Source organism: Saccostrea cucullata, unplaced genomic scaffold, assembly GCF_032062105.1.
Source record: "Saccostrea cucullata isolate Sc308-1 unplaced genomic scaffold, CSIRO_AGI_Scuc_v1 ctg47, whole genome shotgun sequence".
NCBI classification, from domain to species: Eukaryota; Metazoa; Mollusca; class Bivalvia; order Ostreida; family Ostreidae; genus Saccostrea; species Saccostrea cuccullata.
Genome location: NW_026936653.1, coordinates 33,697 through 54,152, shown reverse-complemented (window position 1 = coordinate 54,152; position 20,456 = coordinate 33,697). Strand labels below are relative to the sequence as shown.

At 32.9% G+C, this 20,456-nt stretch overlaps 2 long non-coding RNA genes across 2 annotated transcripts; one reads left to right on the top strand and one right to left on the bottom strand.

The window, feature by feature from the left end:
* Window positions 1-8,429: 8,429 nt before the first annotated feature.
* Window positions 8,430-10,651, bottom strand: LOC134246129 (uncharacterized). Its single transcript, XR_009987578.1, has 4 exons — window positions 10,553-10,651; window positions 9,881-10,001; window positions 8,918-9,024; window positions 8,430-8,587 (listed from the first exon to the last, which is right to left on the bottom strand). It is a non-coding gene; the product is annotated as an uncharacterized LOC134246129 (long non-coding RNA).
* A 3,901-nt stretch (window positions 10,652-14,552) lies between these two features.
* On the top strand, window positions 14,553-20,246 carry LOC134246127 (uncharacterized). Its single transcript, XR_009987577.1, has 2 exons — window positions 14,553-14,828; window positions 18,591-20,246. It is a non-coding gene; the product is annotated as an uncharacterized LOC134246127 (long non-coding RNA).
* The last annotated feature ends 210 nt before the right edge of the window (window positions 20,247-20,456 follow it).

Genomic DNA, 20,456 nt, shown 5'->3' with positions numbered 1-20,456 from the left:
TCAATCTCATATGGCTATAAAAATACAAATCCGTGAAAAAAACACGTTTTTTTAATCATGTAGAAATTATTTTTAAAATGTTACGATCAAATTCTGCTTTATAATTTCTTTTTCACAAAATTGGTCGGTAAAAAGTGCACTATTAGTGCACATCGAAATTCCAACCGTTACAGTTTTTGGAAGACCTGGTCTTCAAAGATTACTAAGTTGCTTTCAATACGGAACTTAAGCATTCTTTTAATAGGAAACTTAAGTGTTGAATCAGTAATTTTAACAAAGAAATTAAGTACGAGTAGATGATAAACATTTGTCTATGATGCGAAAAAAGCTTAGTTTTAAAGTCATTGTAAGGAAATTTTGTAATCTGATCTTTGAAGTTTTTGATATTTCACATTGATTTGCAAAATACCTCTCAAATAAGCAAAAGCACAGAACAGTGTAAGTTTATTTTTTACAACGGCTTATATTTTTCGGAGGAGTAAAAGAGCAGTTGCTGGATTCGGAAATGTATTATTCTCTGTTTGTATAATTTTTTTATGATGTTTAAGATGCCATTTTTGTAGATCAAACTCACTTTCGTTGACTGAATGTTTATTTTTTTCAGACTGGACTTGAACAGAGGAATACAAACCTTAGAAAGTGAATCTGAGAATAGGTTGGATATGAAGATGTAAACTTGAACCATACTGTTGCAAAAATGAACCTTATAAGCAAAAGCGGGATTGCTACAAGCCTTGTCCGGTCCGCTAGAGCCTGTTCATAAAGTCTTTCTATTTTTTGTTTACATCTACTATATTTTATATATTATCAATATTCATTTTCTTCAAAAATTGAATTGATACCAGGGGTACGAGGGCTGTTCAATAAATAATGTCCTCGGTCTTCAAAAAGAAGCAAAAGACACTTTTCAATGGTTTAGTCTTAATAATTTAACTTAGATATTCTCTTTGATTTAAAACACATGTCCGTAACATTTTTATCCAATTTCTGATTGTTTTAAAAACTCATTTTTGAGTATGGCCATTCGTATACTGGATTACCGCAGATCCTATGATTTCCTGGACTTGTTTCTTCTTTCTGAAAGGCGTTTTTAAAGTTTGGAAAATGAACCAAGTCAAAGGGTGATAGATCTGGTAAATATTATTGTATGACTAAATATAACCTTTCGGTTTGTCCCCAAAACTCCTTTACTCTTCAAGGCGTGTGGGTTTGGACGCTCTCATGAAGAGATTTAATGTAGTGGATTCCTGATTCTAGTTCCTTCCTCTCAAAAACCTTACGCTTTTTTGCTAAAAAGTTGCTTTCTAGACTCCGCCAGAAATTGAACTGCCTTCTCGAATAATAATTTGAACAACAAGACCACTGATATTTAAGAAAATGGCCTATAAAGTTTTCTTTGTCCTCTTGTAATTCTTTGCTCTAGTCAGACCTTTGCTGTTTTTGTCAAGTGCATCTTATTGTAAAAATGGTTCGAGGGTAATAAAGCAATTAATTGATTCAGGTGTAGTTGTCTGTTACAATTTCAGACAAACGTGGATAAGTACAATTTTTGATTTTTTAAAATAATTGTGTAGATATTCTTACACGCTGTAGTTTTCACTCATTTTTCAAAACATAGGGTGACAATTAAATGTAGTACTTAGCTTTTTCACTGTCAAATGTTTCTTTAAAATACTGTGAACTACCCCTTAATTGATGCCTATTCGATTTTTTATGTTTTAAGTCAATCAAACATCATAAGTGATAATTTGTTGAATTTTGACATACAGAACATTGGTTGTTGTAAGTCCTTGTCGCCTAGGACGGTACCCATTTTTGAAGCCCATTATATCATTATTGTTAATTGAAAACCACCAGCTCAAGTGTCTATAAGACAGGCATTGGTTGCTGCAAATTTCACAAATTTCACAAATTTCAGTGAATATTTCTTTGGGATTCTTATCAAGTTTTACCACAGCTTAAATGAAGCGTTTATTATCAATCTAGTTTACTGATTCTTTACCATTTATTTTTAATACAGTGACTCGAATATCCTTTGTTTTCCAGCTTCTCACAATGAAAATATGAAATGAAAAGTTTCATCCGAAAGACCGGTCTTTGCCTCTCGCAGTGGATTTGAACTCACAACATAAGGATCAGCTGCTTTTCTCCGTGACTCTAGTGCAAACGCTCTCACACATAGGCCACGCGGGCGAACTCTATAGTGTGTCTTCCCCCTGAAAGTTAACTCTAGAGTGATTCTTACTAGGAGGATGTCTAACTTTTGCCAAACTTTTCCTCCAGAGTCATTCTCCCCCAACCAGAAAAAAGAAAGTCTTTTAATGGCATCTGTTCGCACACTGATGTTTTCAAAGGGTGCTTTCTTTTAAAATAAAAAATGTTTAATTGGATTATTACATTGGATAACAAATCATAGTCTTCAAATCTCATAAACATTTTGGTGTGTATGCTAGCCTTCGATTCAATTAATTTTTGACCCATTTCCTCAATTCGTTGAAGAATGGAATTAAAAAAATTCTTTGCAATACAATTTCCCTCTCAAACTGTTAAAGTGTGCATGATACGGAGGATTAATTCCTATTTTACCAAGCGTTTAAAATTGTACTTTTAAAGAATCCTTCTCGTAGTCCAGTGTCTGGTTTCATGCATTTGTAATTACTAGTGAGATATTAGGAAAAATTGAGTCTTAGTTCGTGAGTCGAAGAGTAAGGGTTGAACCTTTCTTCATGGGTTCCATTTCCCACTGCGGGACATGGATTCTAGTCTTCATGATGAGATTGTACAAACCGAGGCCATGTGTTGCAGTGGAAGATGACTCAGAAAAGCTCCCTCAATGCTCAACGGATCTAAGTGTTGAGTACAAGTCTAAATTTGAAGCAACCCATCGGCAAGTAGTGACTCAATATGAGTGAAAATTTCTAAAAGGGACATAAAACATACAAACAAAGGAAGTCCAGAAAATTCTTCCGCTTTCAAAAGTTCTTTTTTTATTTTCTAAATAATCCAAATCTTTTTTTTAAACAAAAGTATTCCACATCTTCCTCAAATATAATGTATTTTAATAATGTAGCAAAAGTGTAATTTTTTCATAACGAGAGAGATTTTTTATATTGCACCAAGAGCAGTAACTCGGTCCAGTTTGTGATAAAGGCTCCTTCGGTTAATTCCAACAAAGCAGGAACGTTTTGTAGATTTTGCTTTATATTCATTTTTCATTATTGTTGAAACACATATTAATCCCTTTTCCTGTTTAAGCCATTTTAACAGACACGTGTTTTACCGAGTACCAATGTCCTGAAAAGTCAAAAATCAGGTTTCAAGTTATAAAGTGAAACTCTTCTTAATATTTTGGTACAATGACGATGGAAAGTAATAAGAAAAATGTAAGGCAAAATTTAATAACAATAAAGAATAGAAAAAAGCTCATTATGTTGTGTTTAATCAGATAAATGTATACGTTTTAACCGATTTGAACTTAAATTCTCAAACTATATTAATGTTGGAATTTCAGGTTACAACTGCTGGGTAGACAGTAAAGCTCACCTGCATCATAGTGTTTGTCACTAACTTTCCTTCATGCCTTTATTGACGAAAATAAAAGATCGGAAACACTCCATTGTACATTTACAGAACACTAACAGATGGGAAAAATAAGAGGCCCACGGGTCATATTGCTCACCTGAGCACTGGCTAGGAAAAAACCCAAAAAACTTTGACCGACCATTGTGGTCCCACCCTACTCCTAGGGTCAATCTTGAATACACACCAGCTGAGGATGCTTCGATATATAAAAGACCAATCATAGCCTTGCTGTTCTTGAGAAAAACAGTTTTCCTGTTTTCCTATGTAAAACTTTGATCGACCATTGTCGCCCCACCCTATTCCCCGGGGTCATGATTTGAACAAACTTGAATCTAGACCATCTGAGGATGCTTTCATATAAATATGACTTATCATGTATTTGCTGTTTTTTTTTAAAGATTTTCCCTATGCATTCTTAGGTAAAACTTTGAAAATCCATTGTGGCCCCAACCTACCCCTGGGTGTCATGATTTAAACAAACTTGAATCTACACCAGATGCTCCATAAAAATACAAGTATCACTAATCATGGCTTTTCTGCTCTTGAGAAGAAAATATTTGAAGATTTTTCCTAAATATTCCTATTTATAACTTTGATCGACCATTATGACCCCACCCTAGCCCCGGGGATCATGATTTGAACAAACTTGAATTTACACCACCTGAGGATGCTTTCACATAATTATAACCAATTAAGGCTTTGCTGTTCTTGAGAGGATTTTAAAAGATTTTCCCCATACATTCTTCAAAATCATACGTCAGTTGTGAATTAATATCCAAAAGAACCAAAATGATTTTAAACTACCATATATATATAAGAGTACTGTGCAACAATATATTCAAGAAGTGGTGTTAATCAGATGTGGATACTTGAAAATTCCAAGGAACTTTTGGAAAATTTGAAATCACGAGATTTTGCCAAAATTAACAGCTTAAAAACTTACGACTTGTCAACTTTACATGCAACCATTCTCCACGATAAATTAAAGTCCAGGCTTTTTGATATCATTGGCAGCTGCTATTTCAATAAAAATGGAACTCGTAAATTTACATTCCTGGTCATCGGTCTTTTTCAAAATTATTTAATTAAAAAACATTCTGATTGTACACACAAGTACTCTGAAGTCAACATCAAAAAGATGATTGAGTTTCTGATTGACAATATTTATGTAGTTTTTGGAGACCAGATCTTCCAACAATCGATTGGAATTCCCATAGGTACCAATTATTAGCAGACCTATTTATGTATTCATATGAAGCAGAATTTATACAAAATCCTATGCGTGAAAAGAAGAAAACACTTGCTGTGGCCTTCAACTCGACATATAGATATTTCGACGCAATTGTAATTCCCATTCTTATGTCGATACGATATATCCTGGTGAGCTTGAGATAAAAGATATCATAGAGTCTGACACATTCTTTTCATATTAGAATATTTTACTTGAAAAAGGCGTTAATGGTAATCTAACAACCTAACTTTATGATATTGGTAATCTAACAAACGAACTCTATGATAAACGTGATGACTTCTTATGCAGCAATATACATCACCTGCATACGGTGTTTATGTATCTCAGTTGATTCGATAGCCAAGAGCATGCTCTACATATGAACAATTTCTAAAAGGAGGCAATTTTTGACAAACAAGTTGATGAAACAAGAATATCAGCAGTCTCGTTTAAAGTCATCATTTCGTAAGTTCTATGGTCGATACAATTGCATTGTTTGTATTTCTATTGTTTTATGGACTTTTGATCTTGAATACTGTTCGTTATCTCCATATGTTTCATTTTATGCAAAACGTTGACCGTCCATTGCTGCCCCATCCTACCCCAGGGGTCATGATTTGAACAAACTTGAATCTACACAACCTGAGGATGCTTCCACATGAGTTTCATCTTTCTTGGCCCAGTGATTCTTGAGAAGAAGATTTGTTTAAAAATGTCATTAATTTTTCAATAATTCATAATTGTCTCCCTTTGCAAGAGGACAAGGCCCTTCATTTGAACAAACTTGAATTCCCTTTACCCAAGGATACTCTGTGGCAAGATGTATTATAATTGACCAGTGGTTCTTGAGAAGAAGATGTTAAAAAGTTTACAACGACTCCAACGACGACCGACAATGGACAAATTTTGATCAGAAAAGCTCACTTGGGCCTTCGACTCAGGTGAGCCAAAAAACTTTTCATATTCTAAAATACAATGTGAATGGCTACTGCGTAAAATGCTAATTTTTTAAGAATCGGGTTGTTTGTTGGTTTTTTAAAAAGTCTTTTTTTAAGACAAGAAATTGACTCTGAGAAAGAAAATGATAAATTGGACGGAAAAGCAATGAATTTTTACCGTTTTATTGCTCGCCATACTACTCAAGTGAACCGGGTTTCTAAAATCGACCTCAAAAAGATTCAATAACCAAAATACTGAGTTTACTGTTTTAAAAGATAACACAATTAAATTATGCCTTTGGATTTCCTAAAACACATTCCTATACATGTATATTGTTGATATCCCAGTCCGTCCCTTTACTACGCTATCTTCTTCAAGCTCTTTTTTTTTCCTTTCAGTGGTAGCCAGTTATCTTTCTGGGGTATGATATGTATCCTGTAGATATGCAACAAGGTTTTAAAATGTTCATTTCAATTCGGAGTTGAAAAACAACATTTTATTTATTTCATGATCACCCAATAGCAATAGTACCTTTTGGAATATGACTGTTGGTGTCCTGTAAATGCGCAGTAAGGTTTTGGAATTTTCATTTTCACCCAGGGGACCTACGGGTTTGAATACAAGAAAAACAAAATTTATTTATAAGATGCCAATATGCCTTGAATGGTCGCCCGATTACTAGTATATTACATTTTTCCTCTTAACGTATAATTGTGTGAAGAAATAGATAAGTATGCACTGCAAGTATATGTACATTTTAACTCTTACACGTACATGCGGCGAGTTCAATTTTCTATTCTACTTCACTGCTTTAATGTATCACTTTATCCTGAAAAATTTGCATACTTATTTGGTTATCATTTTTTCTTTTTCATATTTTCTCCAAGTAATGATTATTATTAATGTTAATATGCTATATTTCAGTTTTAACATTGTACGATGGCTGTTCAATAAATAATGTCCTTTGGTGAACGGAAAGAAAAAAAAATCTTCAATGATTAAGTCTTTATAATTTCACTTAAAAATTCTTGTTTGATTAAAACACATGTCCGAAACATTTTTCTCCAATTTCTTGTTGTTTTTTCAGTACGGCCCTTCGTATACTGGAATATGGCAGATCCTATATGGTTTCCTGGACTTGTTTCTTCTCATTGAAAGCTATTTTTTCAAGTTTGGGATATGTAACAAGTCAAAGATTGAAAGATCTGGCTATTATTGTTGGTGTTACAAAACATTAACTTTCTGTTTATCCCCAAAGCTCCTTTACTCAACATGGCCTGTGGGTTTGAACGCTGTCATGAAGAAATTTAATGTAACAGATTCCTGATTCTGGTTAATTCCTTTAAAAAACCTTTCGAAATTTTATCAAAAATTTTGCTTTCTAGATTAAACAGCCTCCCCGAATAAGAATTTGAACAACAGGACCACTAATATTTAAGAAAATATCATATAGAATTGTTTTTGTGCTCTTAAGCGTTTTTACTATCAAATGTTTCTTTAAAACAATGAGAACTTCCCCCAAAATGATGCCTATAAAATTTGCTAAGTGTCTTTAAGTCAATCAAACATAATCAGTGATGATTTGTTGAATTTTGGCAAACAGTACATTGTTTGTTGTAAGTCCTTGTCGCCAAAAACGGTACCCATGTTTGATGCCCATTATATCATTTTTGTTCATTGAAATCCACATGCGTATGTGTCTATAAAACAGACATTAGTTGCTGTAAATTTAATATATTTCAGTTAAAATTTCTTTGGGATTCTGGACTAGTTTTACATCAGCTTTATTGAAGTGTTTAATTTCACTCTAGTTAACTGATGCTTTAACATTTATTTTTAATGCAGTGTCTCCAATAGCCCTTGTTTTCCAGCTTCTCACAATGAAATAATGTGATGAAAAGTGGTCACATAAATTGGTATCAATTCATTTAAGATTTAATGAGATAATGTCGTATGTCATATCATTTCTATATTTATATGTCAAAAAGCTCAGGACATTTTTTATTGAACAGTCCTCGTATGATGTGTAACATCATTTTTAATTGTTTTCTACTGCATTTTTTTGGTAAAGAAAAAATTATGATATAATTACAAGTGATACATACATTAAACACTGGTAATGTGTTTTGAAGGTAGTAAAAAGAATATAATCATTTCATTTTTGTTGCATTAAAATCAAAGCTCTAAGTACAACTTTTCGTATTATACTTTTTTCTAAAAGCAATTTGTGTCCATTTAAATTAGAAAAAAAATAATCTCCTAACCAACTGCATTAAAATGCCTTTAATGCACGCAAGAATATAAATGACAAGCACGGTGTTAAAAGCAATTTGTGTCCATTTAAATTAGAAAAAAATAATCTCTTAACCAATTGCATTAAAATGCCTTTAATGCATGCAAGGATATAAATGACAAGCATGGTGTTAAAAGCTACATGTACCGGCAATCTAGAAATTCATCCTCCTTTATCCTAGTCATGTACTTGTAAATGTGTCTCAATTACCAACAGGAGTTTTCCTTCTTACTCCCCAACAGCTAATTTATTTCATTGACAATAGATATACTTAGTTAATATAACTAAAAGTAATAACCGATTGGTATTCCACGTCGTTATTTTTTTTTTTTTTTTAGAAAGGAACATTATTTTTAATGATGGTTATATAAGCAGAGAAACAAAACAATCTTATACTTTATCAAAACTTTTGTCAATGCATTAAAGAAATACAGAACTCGGACAAAATCATGAATGATTTTTTTTAATGAAATTCCTTCTCAAAAACTGATCCTTTACAGAGCATGACGCGGGGTCTTGAAGAATCTGCTAATAGGCTCGTACTACAAAGGAAACATGGTGTTTTATTCATAATTTAATTCCATTTCTTTTGTTATCTAGAATAGACGAATAAAAGGTTTTAATAATTGTCCTGCTAAACTGTTTATACACGGTAAAAAAGTGTTTGATCACACCAAAAACAAGAAAGTATAAATTAGAATGTATATACACATGTAAATATATAATCTTCTTTTGATGTCTTTCCCATTTTCATTATTTTGATTAATTTTTAATAATTTTTTGTTTTGTTTTACGGATTTGCGGTCACAAATTCTAGCTCTCTTTATGGTATACAGTGCATGGGTAACATATTTCAATAAGAATAACATTACCTTCTTATGCTTCCTACTGATTTTTCTCCAAGAAAAATTTGGAGCACTTCTCCGAGATTTCTCCGTTTGTGTACCACTTTGCATTGCATCCACCGCAGTAATTGTTTCTAGATACAATTAAAATGACAAAACAATTTTTTTTAAATTTACAGTTTGAATTTTTTTTTTGTAAGATAACACACACTGATCGATCTCATGAAAAAAAATTAAACAATACAAATCTTTGAAGAACACAAACAAGGACCCCTGGAAGTTTCAGAATTGGCATCAGGTGCCTTTGATTGAATAAAGGGTAAAACGAGAGCTCTATGCATTGATATACAAAATTTAGTGATAAATAATAAACTGAAAACAAGTGTAGTGTAGTGTAGAAGAGTTGTACGTTTTGATGTAATAAACTCACTATGCAGGCGATTTAACATTTTTCAGAAATTTTGGTTGGAAAAGCTGAAGTCATATCTTTTGTCAGACAATTTAAAGTTTATAACATCAAAAGAAAAAGAAGTGGCAAACTCTGTGGTGTCTTTTATTCCAAGTTCACTGATATATCGACATTTTTAAACACTTTTTGATATAAAACGTTTGCTGAAGCATAGTACATGTAATAAACTGCTTGAAAATTTGGTAATTTTAATTTTTCAAATCGTTCTTTAAAGTTTATTCTTATTCAAATCAGTTTGCTGAGTTAAAATTTTATCAACAGCAGTTAAAATTTTGGTAAGGGGTAAAGATAATGGATGCGAGCAAAATGATGTGGGCAAGGACCTGATGAGTTCTCGATTTTGTTTTCGAGATATATATAATAAAAAAAAGCCCCTGAAAGCGGATGAATTTCTCAAACTTTACTTCGTGTAGTTACATTGTAAGTTGAGTAAGAAGAAATCTTTTCCAAAGCCGAGACAGGAGACATTTTCCAAACATCACTTTCTATAATTACACTATAGAATACTTAATTGTACTCACTTGCAGACGGCTCCAGCCTCATCACATGTCGTCATGGCACACGGTTCCTTGGGACATTTTCCTTTCATGCTCGGGTAGCGGGCGCTGCATTTTTCCTTTTCATCTTCAAAGCTCTGAACAACTGTATAAAATATAATAGATGTACTATACTTTACTGAAGTGAGAACCTTGATATTAAAATGCTTTAGGGAGCTTCCATTTTCGTTGATTGCATTGGGCTTTTGTTCATATGTATATGTATATTTATTTGAGTTTTATATTTCACCATATGAAATTGAGTTTGAAAAAAAGTTGTTTTTTTTTATTTTTATTTTTTTGTAATGTGGGAAATTTCGGTACACAGTTGTATAAGAATGTGATTTGTTACTTAGCAGAATGTTTCGTAAGGCAACTTTCTGCATATATATGCTCCAATGCAAAAACGTAAGATCAAACAATAATTAAGCAAATATATTATGCAGACTGGTACCGATTCCTCGGTTGAAGTGGAAACTTATCCATCTTTGGCAGTAAATATTGAGCTATGATTAAAAATCTTATTTTAAAGACAAGTTAATAACGCCTTTCACGCTTTTTCTTAATCTAAACATCTTTTATGATGGGACATACGTGCATAATTAATGGTATGAAAAGGCTTTTTAAAGTAACAAAATGGAAAAATGTCATACTTACAATAGATTGAAATTACAAGCAGGAAAACAGCAGAGATTCTCATGGTGACGAGGTGTAGCTTTGGCTTTAGAATTAATTCTGTAGAGAGCTGTACTTTCACTGGGTTTTATACCTCATTGTATATTATGTGGTACAGCGGACCGTAAGATGGTTATTTACTATAGATGATTAATTTACTTATTAGTAATTGATCAAATTGGACCATTTTTTTCAGCCACAATTACATAAATTTCACACTCCGTGGATTGCTATGAAAAACTGTATAATTTGGAAACAGAGTTTCAAAGTTCTTTCTGTACATTTATTCAAAAGTATATTCATTTCTGATCGATCTTGAAAGTTGAAACAGAATGAAGCGCCAAAGTATTGTTGAGGTACCTAGTTACTTTTACAAGCTTAGCACGGATTTCTATAGTGCAGTGTATACTGTCTTCTCACATTTTTTAAATTAAAGTTATGAGCCAAATTTTCTATTTTAATAAAAAAAAATGTGGGAAGACAGTGCGTTGGTTAAAAACTCCAGAAATCTTGAACAATTGTCTTAAAATTAGTAATTATAAGACAATTTTCTGCTTTATTTGATAATGTTTCTGTGGAACGTGGTATATATTAAATGTAAAATCAAAGTTGTTATAACGGCGTATCTTTATTCAATGATTGCAAATAAATATTTATTTAAGACCTATTATTGTTTTTTACTTACGATAAACCACATCAATATAGGTATTGACCAGAATTTAGTTTATTTGCTGGACTAAATGAACAATAAACATGCTGTTTTTGTGTCCATTACTTTTCATCTCGGACGCGTTAGATGACGATTGTCACATGAACATTTTAATGAGCATGCAATGATTGTTTTGTCACCGGCAGACATATTTATTAGTTCGTCTGTCCGGTTTCTGTTATAAACTTACCTTTTAATATAAGGATATTGCAGTCCCTGGTGATAACACACGGAATATTTACCTGAGACTTGAGATAAAATTCCCCGGTTGTTCTCTTTCTATGTATCTACCCCGTAAAAGATAACCATTTTTGGTGAATGTCGAGGAACTTATACAAGATTTGCCAGTGGCTCTAGGAAAAGGAAAAGTCTGTAGGAAAAGTTTTGACGTCTTGGACTCTAATACGAATCCAAAAGGTAACTTCAGATTAACAATTAGTGCAGACTTATCTCATTCATGATCTGTATATTTATTTAAGAATTCAAAGTTTTGCTAGGTGAATAGGGTGTTCCGTACATGAACAGTTAAGTTTCTGAATTTCGATTTTCGCCCCATGACTCAAATGAGGGTTGAAAAACATTTTTTTTATTCTACGAAAACGTGGTTTTTCTGGACTCCTTTTACATTTGACCGTAGCCATCTCATATCTTGTGCAAGATAATTGACAGTTTTTGTAGATGTATTAGTTGTTTGCTTGTTTAACGTTCCTTTTGAAATTTTTCACTCATTTAGATTCCACCACTTGCCGGTGGATGGCTGTAAAATTTAGATGCATAGTACTAAAGTAGGTACTCAGGGCTGTTGAGAGATCTTTTTCGTGCCAGTACCTAATGCGACATTGGACCTCGGTTTATATGGTCTCATACGAAAGACTGGTTTCCCAAGTTCCACAGTTGGATTCGAACCCGCGACGCAAGGATCAACTCCTTCCTTCGCAATGTAGAGCAAACTTTCTGACAACTCAAGCGGGCGACTAAAAGTATAAATTTAACAAGATTTTGGAATTTTCATTTTCACATTGAACCTAAAAGTGGATCAAAAAGGAAGAGTTTTCCTTTTAAAAGAAATCCTAGTTCCAAAAGAATTTCTTTCAAATTTACGAACAGTTGCCTTTTTAAGTTTTGGAGGTATCTTGCAGAAGTGCCAAAGGGTTTTGGAATTTTCATTTTCTTCCAAGAGGACGAATGGAGATTGAAAAACAATATCTTCATTTTACAAAAACAGTCTTCCCGCAACTCCTCTTACATGTTATGCAGTAGCCAGTTCATCTTTTGCAAGATGATTGGGGGGTGCTGCAGATGTGAATAAGGTTTCAGAATTTTCATTTTCATCATTGGGTCAAATGAGGGTCGGAAAATGAGGCTATTAGTTCCAATTTGGACCATTCTTTTCTCTATACAAAACAAATTTTCTGAATCACATAAATCATTTTAACCAGGGGTTACTTCATTGCAATCTCTATTTGAGACGGTAATGAAGTTATTATTTGAAATACTTAGATATGAGGCTCAAGGTCATGTGCACATCTGTGCATTTACACTCATTTACGTTTTGATATACATGTATGTATATACATATTTTATGTAAAGTGAAGAATAACCTACATGTAGGTATTGCTTCTGTGCTACCCTGATACAAAAAAATGTATACATTTAGAGACAGATACTTTCGTGCAAGTATTAATATTATGGTTTGTATGACAGCATCTAGTTTGATATCCATGTATTTTTCTAAATGTTATACACATTGTTTTCTTCTGTACTGTAAGATGATATTTTAAAATAGTCACATAAAATAGCAATTTTAATGTTCCCTTTAAATTGGTATCTTTAGTGTAATTGTAATTTCTGCTATATATGTATGTGATTTCATCTGTCTAGTTGTACATATACGTTGTTTGTAAGAAAAAACGTCAACTATATACCACAAAACCACATGGTTGATCAAAACTGACATGTACTTATACCAATTATACGAGTTGTATTACTGGATGGTATTGGACAGCATTAATGAAAGCTTCTTGGTCATTATATAACCCAAAATATCCCATTAAAATTGATAAATGGTAACACTTCTTGGTACGGCTCCATGTGTACTCTGCATTTGGAAGACAGGGATCTATTTTCGTTTTGTTCGACTGGTACACAAAAGTCTTGTCTTTAACAAAAATATGGTGGCTTCTATTTATGGACTCGTCATAGATTTCTAGTAATGGTAAGGAAAGAATGCAACAGATAGAGTTATAGCAAATGATAGAGTCTTAATTACTAAAACAAAATGATAGGCATATGAAACCGTTAGATTTATAGCGAATTTCTCTGTACTTGGCAGGTGCGTGTTGACAACAGGTGGTATAAAGAGGGGCATCTGACCTAAGTATAAAAGGTACAGCCATACGGTTTATTCATAAAAGAGATTGACTCAAAAAGAGAAAATGACCAGAATTAAGCGAGTTTTCAATAACGGGATTATCTTCCACACTGTTTACGTTTTCCTATTTGTCCCCAGACTGTTTCCAAACAACATAAAAGAGTGTTTTAATTGGCCTGAGAGTTTAAGAAGCAAGATGCCTTATCGCTCTGAATGCTGACAAGGCCTGGATACAAGTGAATTTTATTGTAAATAGAACCCTTAAGTCCCCGACAAAAGACCTACTATATATATATTATAAAGTCTTCCGCTCTCAACATTGAATCATAATCCGAGATGATAAATCGAACACCGGTGTTTGTCAAGTGTCGCTGAAGGCGGGTAGTTATAGGGCAACCAACAAAAGTCAATACACGGGGACAAGGAAAGCAGAACGTGTATGTCTTTTGGTAAGAGTCGTCAAAAAATCTGTCACTTTAACGATATGAACAAATACTGCAACCACAAAAAGGTACCCGGTGAATTTTCTATGTGTGCTTTGTAATATTGAAAGTTTCCTACTCCTAAAGGGTTATACCTACTCAAGTATTTCTGCCGTCAGATTCTATTCTGAGAAGAAAAAAGAACTAAATTTTCGGTCGCTTTGCAAATCAAATAAACTTTTAATCGGCTTAATGAAACTCAAGTGAACGACGGAAATTACAATGCCAAGTTCATTATTTAAACTCAACCGCTTTGTAAAGAAATATTTCACATTATAAAGAATCCAAATGCGCATCGCTGCATTTTTCATTGTATCTACTTCCCACAGTTTGGTAATATCTAATTAATGAACCTTTAATTAAAGTTTTCTCGCATTTCAAACCCGCAGGTGCGATAATTATTACATACACTCGTCAACCTTCGGGATTGGGGCTAGGTGTATTGGCAGAGCCCCATTGACAGCTCTGGTCACGGTTGGGGGAGTCCTTTTATACCCGTCTGTGCCCGTTCAATGGGACCGAATGCTAATAAGCGATAATCAGGCTAGAGTTTCATGAGAAAAGATTTAGTTCAGCTTTGTTTAAGAAAGTACTGTTGGTGAAAAATAAGACATTTTCTGCGATCTGTGGAGAAATAGTCAGGAAGAGAATGAATTTTGTGTTTATACATGGTTCCTAATGAGTAAGAGATAGAAGGTAAGAAAAGGTGTATCTATTGATCGAGATGTAGGCAATTGAGATTCTCTAACTTTAACCTCAATTTTTTTTAACTTTAAATTCAAGCTGTTATTTTTAATAGATATATATGCTATATATTCATAACATGTATATGTACTAGTAGTTTATTACATACCGGTAATCTGTAAGGTTTTATGGTAAACTAGGTAATTCGTGCATTGCAAAAGAATGTATTTTCAATTATATTTTTTTTTGCATTTACAAACTTTTAATCGTGTATCTATTTTATTCGAGTTCGTGATGTTTTCTATTTTATTTTTTCAACTTGACAATAACTGTAGACCTATCTTTCTCTTGTAAAACTTTCGGATATTGCAAGAGGAAATATAATGTTTTCTCTGTGCAAGTTACCCTTTCTCCACACCCGAATATCTAACATGATATAGCCATCTTTTATGGTATTCTTTTTAAAAAAATGGTAAGATCTAAACAATGTCTTTGGACAAAAATATTATCAGAGGAAGGTAGAGAAGGGGGAGGTGGGGGCAAGATATTCCAAATCTAACCCTGGTATTATACGTAGAATTGCTACTAGAAAGCAAGAAGCACTAATAAGAACAAAGAAGAAAGGGGTTTTATATTCTACTAGTCCAAATGTATCTTTTGATCATCTTATTTGCATTGTATGTCCATTGGCAATAGATATATTTTCTTCTTGTAAATACTGTATATATAGTCTGTGAAAACGTTTACTATGGCTCCAATGACTAGATAAACAATATCCATTTGTCAAGTCAAACTTTACTTTTTTTATGACCCTGACACCCACATATGTTCTTTCATGATGTTTCCAAAAGGACGCTATTAAATAATAAAAATAAAGTTACACCCGATTAAATTTTCATATCTGTTTCATGTGTCTCCCTCCATTTGTTTTCTCTGACTAATACACTTTTGATGTTTTATAAATTATTTTACATACAATTTCCTTATGGTTTTCAAATTTATTTACCTGCTAAAAGTATAACTCATGAATAAATAAGTCATTTGCTACCCTCGTATTATGTTATCGCTGAACAAGCATGAATGGATGTGAACCAATCAGGTTTGCTCTCTTTCTTTTTTTTTTTCTCCCTTTGATGTTTGTTTGAAAAATAAAACCCGTCTTTTTAATATTCATAAAATACAGTTTTTGTCATCTTATTCAAAAGATGCAATTCAATACATCCATACTAGGTTTCTACCCACAGACCAAACCGTTTTTAAAAGGCATATATAGACAACTGTGTTTTCATTCATAGGGTGTGTTTCTGGAGTAACCTTGAGATCTCTTTTCTTCAAAATATGAAGTACAAACGTCTTAATGGTGGTCTATTTTCTTATCTTTCTTCATTGGTAACTAGTCTTCGTATTGGCATTGTTCTTTCCTCTCCAACTCCATTGACTTCTAAAAACACAAAACAGAATATATGCTTTTCACAGTTTGGACAAAACAGGGGTTAACCTTACAAACAATATTTATGTAAGCGTACAGGACTTAGTATGTAGTAAACAGACCAAATAAGATTATAGGATGTCAATTTGTAAAGCGGATTACAAACTCCCGGTGGGATTGCCGGTCACGTGGTTTCATTATACCGAACCCGACTATTAAAATGTAATCATTTACTTCCAAATGAATTGTTCTTTCATTTACCATATGATTTTGTCTGTATCTTCTTTTTTTATTTTCCCACAGAATTGACACTTTACATGTACATTGTTTACTTTTTGAAATGCAGTTTAATCATAGCAATCAAATGGTTTTGTTGCAAGATATCAGAAACTGATTGAATATATACACTGTATATCATGACTGTTCGGAAGAATAGCAAACTTAAGATTACATCACGATTTCAAGTTGATATAGTTTGTAAAATAGTCAGACGATTTGTTAGTTTGTTCAGATCCACTGGATTTTAAAACCACATAATTACTGGTATCGAGATATTGATCTCGTACAACACGGATGATACCAGTGAGTCTGATATCATCTATCAATATGATCCCTTATCTGTAAAACAAAGTTTCTTCGTCTATAAATTTAAAAACCCACAAAATCAACTTTACATAAAAGAAGATCTATGACTAGATGTACATGTACGTGTGTAAGCCTAAGTTGATGATTCACTGCCCAAATGGGATTCCCAGAAGTGTACTAAGCATATATTTTTTTCCTGTACGTGCCGAGGCAAAAACGAAATAAATTATACTTCAAAAATGAATTAAAGGCTGTTGAGTAATATTTACTTTTCACTCGGGTCGTTGCGATAAGATTAGAGTTCTTTTTTAACATCTACAACTTGACGATGTACAAAGCACCGTGCACTCTGCTTAGTTTATATCGGGGTATGTTGACATTATGTAAATATATTGATATAACATGAGTGGAAAAAACTGCAATGACAAATACAAGTACAATTTATCATTCTTATCTTTCCTCTGCTTGTCAACAAAGCCTCAATTAAAAGAGAGTTCTTATGATCACTAAGCCCTTAGATTAAGTGGAAGTAAAGTTTAGACACAGCTTTGGATATAGACATTGATTTTTAGGTGTTCTGTGTGCAAGACAGATTTTGGTAGGTAAAGTTTCTCTTATGCCTGTATCATTACTTTCTTTAACGACATGTACAGACAAAGAAATGAATGCAAGGTAAAAAATTTTTGTAAATTTATATCGTGTAAGCTACTAAAGCTAGCGAATCTTTCTGTAGGGAAAGTACAGGGATCAAGTAAAGATCATTTGTTAAAAGTTGAAATGTTTGTCCGTAATTTGTTTATTTACAAAATCCATATCTTTCAATAAAAAAGTCTGACAATTTCAGAAATCTCAAAAATCGAATATCACTTCCAAACATCATTCACGTATGTCTGGTATAACGTACACTAATCGAAATGTTGTTGTGAACTCAAACTTACGAGAAGTCATTTTGACCATTTTGAATTCTTGAATTATAAAACCGATACCTGCAATAAATTGGCTAATATTCAATTCAGATTAACAGTAACTGTAATTACTTGGGATGGGCAGATTTGAAGCTTAGCTACTTAAGACGTTCTTTGCATTATTGCACAGCATACAAAACATAGTGAACAGTGTAAAAATGTCAAACAACAACAACATTGAACAACAACAGTTTAGCTGTAGATTTCTAATAATTCTGATTTCTTCTGCTTTTAACAGTGACCTTTAGCCACTTGTTAATGGCCGCTCTTAACATACACTAGGTCAACAATTAAAAGTCAAACTTCAGTGCCCATATGTTAAGTAATAAAAGTTAGATCCTTGTGGATTGAGCTTTAATATTCGCCAAATCCTTTACTTTGAAGTGTAACATTATGCAATGCCTCTTAAACAAGTTGACAGAAACAACCAACAATATTCTGTAATTTCGGTGAAGAAACAAGTAATAATGTTTAATGATCAGTTTTACGACTTAAAAAAAGTTGTTGATCTGATTTTATTATATAGGTGTTGCGTACGGCAAATAAGATATCTATATTTTGGTCTTCTGGATGGGTAAGTTTTTCATGACGTTAGCGAAATCTTTGCCTTTAAATCCAGAGTGAGATTATCTCGGGGTTATCCTAATCTTCTTAATTATCCAATGTGTGTGGCTCCCTCACTACCAAATTTTAGCAGGTATTTTATAACATAGTTAACTTTGTATTAATTAAGACCGCTGAAGGCCTCTATTTGTGGCTAAAGTTTTGACATTATTTCATACCTTCTATTTGCAGTGCACAGCGTCAAGATGTGACTGGATCAACCTTAGTCAAGAAATATAAGTTTTGAATTTAATTTATTTGGATTACTTATTCGTGTCGCTTAATTGAAGTTCATCAACAAAAATGTCTTGGTTCAAATTTTGGAAGAGTTCAAAATCAAAATCGAAGGACATTAAAGATGAATACCAAAAGGAACTTAAAAGAGCGGAATCACTAAGAGAAGATTCCAATTTAACGGAAGCGGAACGTGAAAAACAAAAATTGAAGCACACACTGTCAATTTCCCGATCTGGGAGATTCAAGCATAAAAAGAGAGAACGGGGAGCGATTCTGGATAAACCGGAACTATTTGATAAAACATTGGACAATGGCAATGGAGGAAGACCTACAGTGAAACCACCAAATCCTCCATCCGGGCATTCACGATCTCCAAACAACACATGTCGAGATGTTCGGGATGTGTTTCAATCTAACTATACTTCCCATGTGGCAGCGGTTTGAAATTATTCCCAAAAGTTGTACCAAAGTGTGCTTTTGCAATATACATGATTAAATGCGTGCATTGATGATAAAATTATATAAAGGGCAATATTTATTAAGAACATTGAAGACATTGTACTTAAAAAATCATACTTTGCAGGTCTTGTTGTCAAAGAAGTAACGTAGTGCTATCCGAAATTTCTCTGTCTCAGCTTGTTAACAGTGCTGTCGTCCAAAGTGTACAAAACTTTATTACAATGTATTTTTTATTTCTTCGCCAAAGTCAACATGGTCAAGTTCGGAGTATTAGTTAAGCAATGATTTGATTTGGAGCTTTGAGGAAGTAGTTCAGCGCTAAAGAATGGTTGCAAGGACCTTTTGTATACATTCATAAAATGTTTTTTGTACATGTATATCGTATTCTATTATGAAACATTTTGTTTCACGTTTTATAAAATTATATTTTGTTACATTGTATGCCCATTCTGACATAGAATTGATTGTTGCTTTTTCAATACATTCCTATTTTCATAAATTGTCAATCCCGACCTTTCACTGCTTTACCGTGAAGAATTCCAAAAACCTCAATTTGATTTAGAACAATCTCCTTATAATGATTTAAAGCTTTATTTAGTTAGTGCCAATAACCCAAAGAAATGATTTTTCACTTTGATTTCATATAGAAAAAATGTCCTTTTTGATCCTTTAAAAGGAATATAATCACCGCGTACTATTGTTCCAAAAATGAAAAACCTTGATTTTTATCTCGTATTTTCTGCTCGTTGCGACGAGACGTCTCTCTCGTGTTGTGTACGAAAACAATGGAGGTGAAAACAATTCAGTAGAACTCAAGTTCTAGATGACTTCTAGATGTCATTTTAATCACCAATCGTTTTTAAGTTACGACTGTTTTTAAGGACTTCATTTACAATATTACCCATGCATAAACAACTTGCTTTTTGAACTATGAAAAGAAGCTAGGTTATACTGTAGTTGAATATGCAACTGGTGTGATTTGATAAAAGTGTAGTTTTCTTATTTTAACGTGGTCATTTGACTACAGACTGTACCGGAGGTGTTTAGAGAAATGAGTTGTATGTTGGAATAAATCCATAAAATTCTTCTGTGATTATCTATGTTTGTAATGCATATGTTTTGTTTAACATAATAAAATACGACAAAAACCAATTTGTAAGTTCTTTACTATACTACTATACAATTATGGATTAATCCCTTTTAATCAACATCAAAAAGAAATCAATCTGTTTCTCCTCGAAAGATCTGTGCAAAATTAACATAAACCTAACCCTAGTTTAAATTCATCTGCATCGAAAATTGTTTTGGTTTGAAGGACAGGGTAAAAACTTGTGGAATAGAAACGTGATCTTATAGGCCATT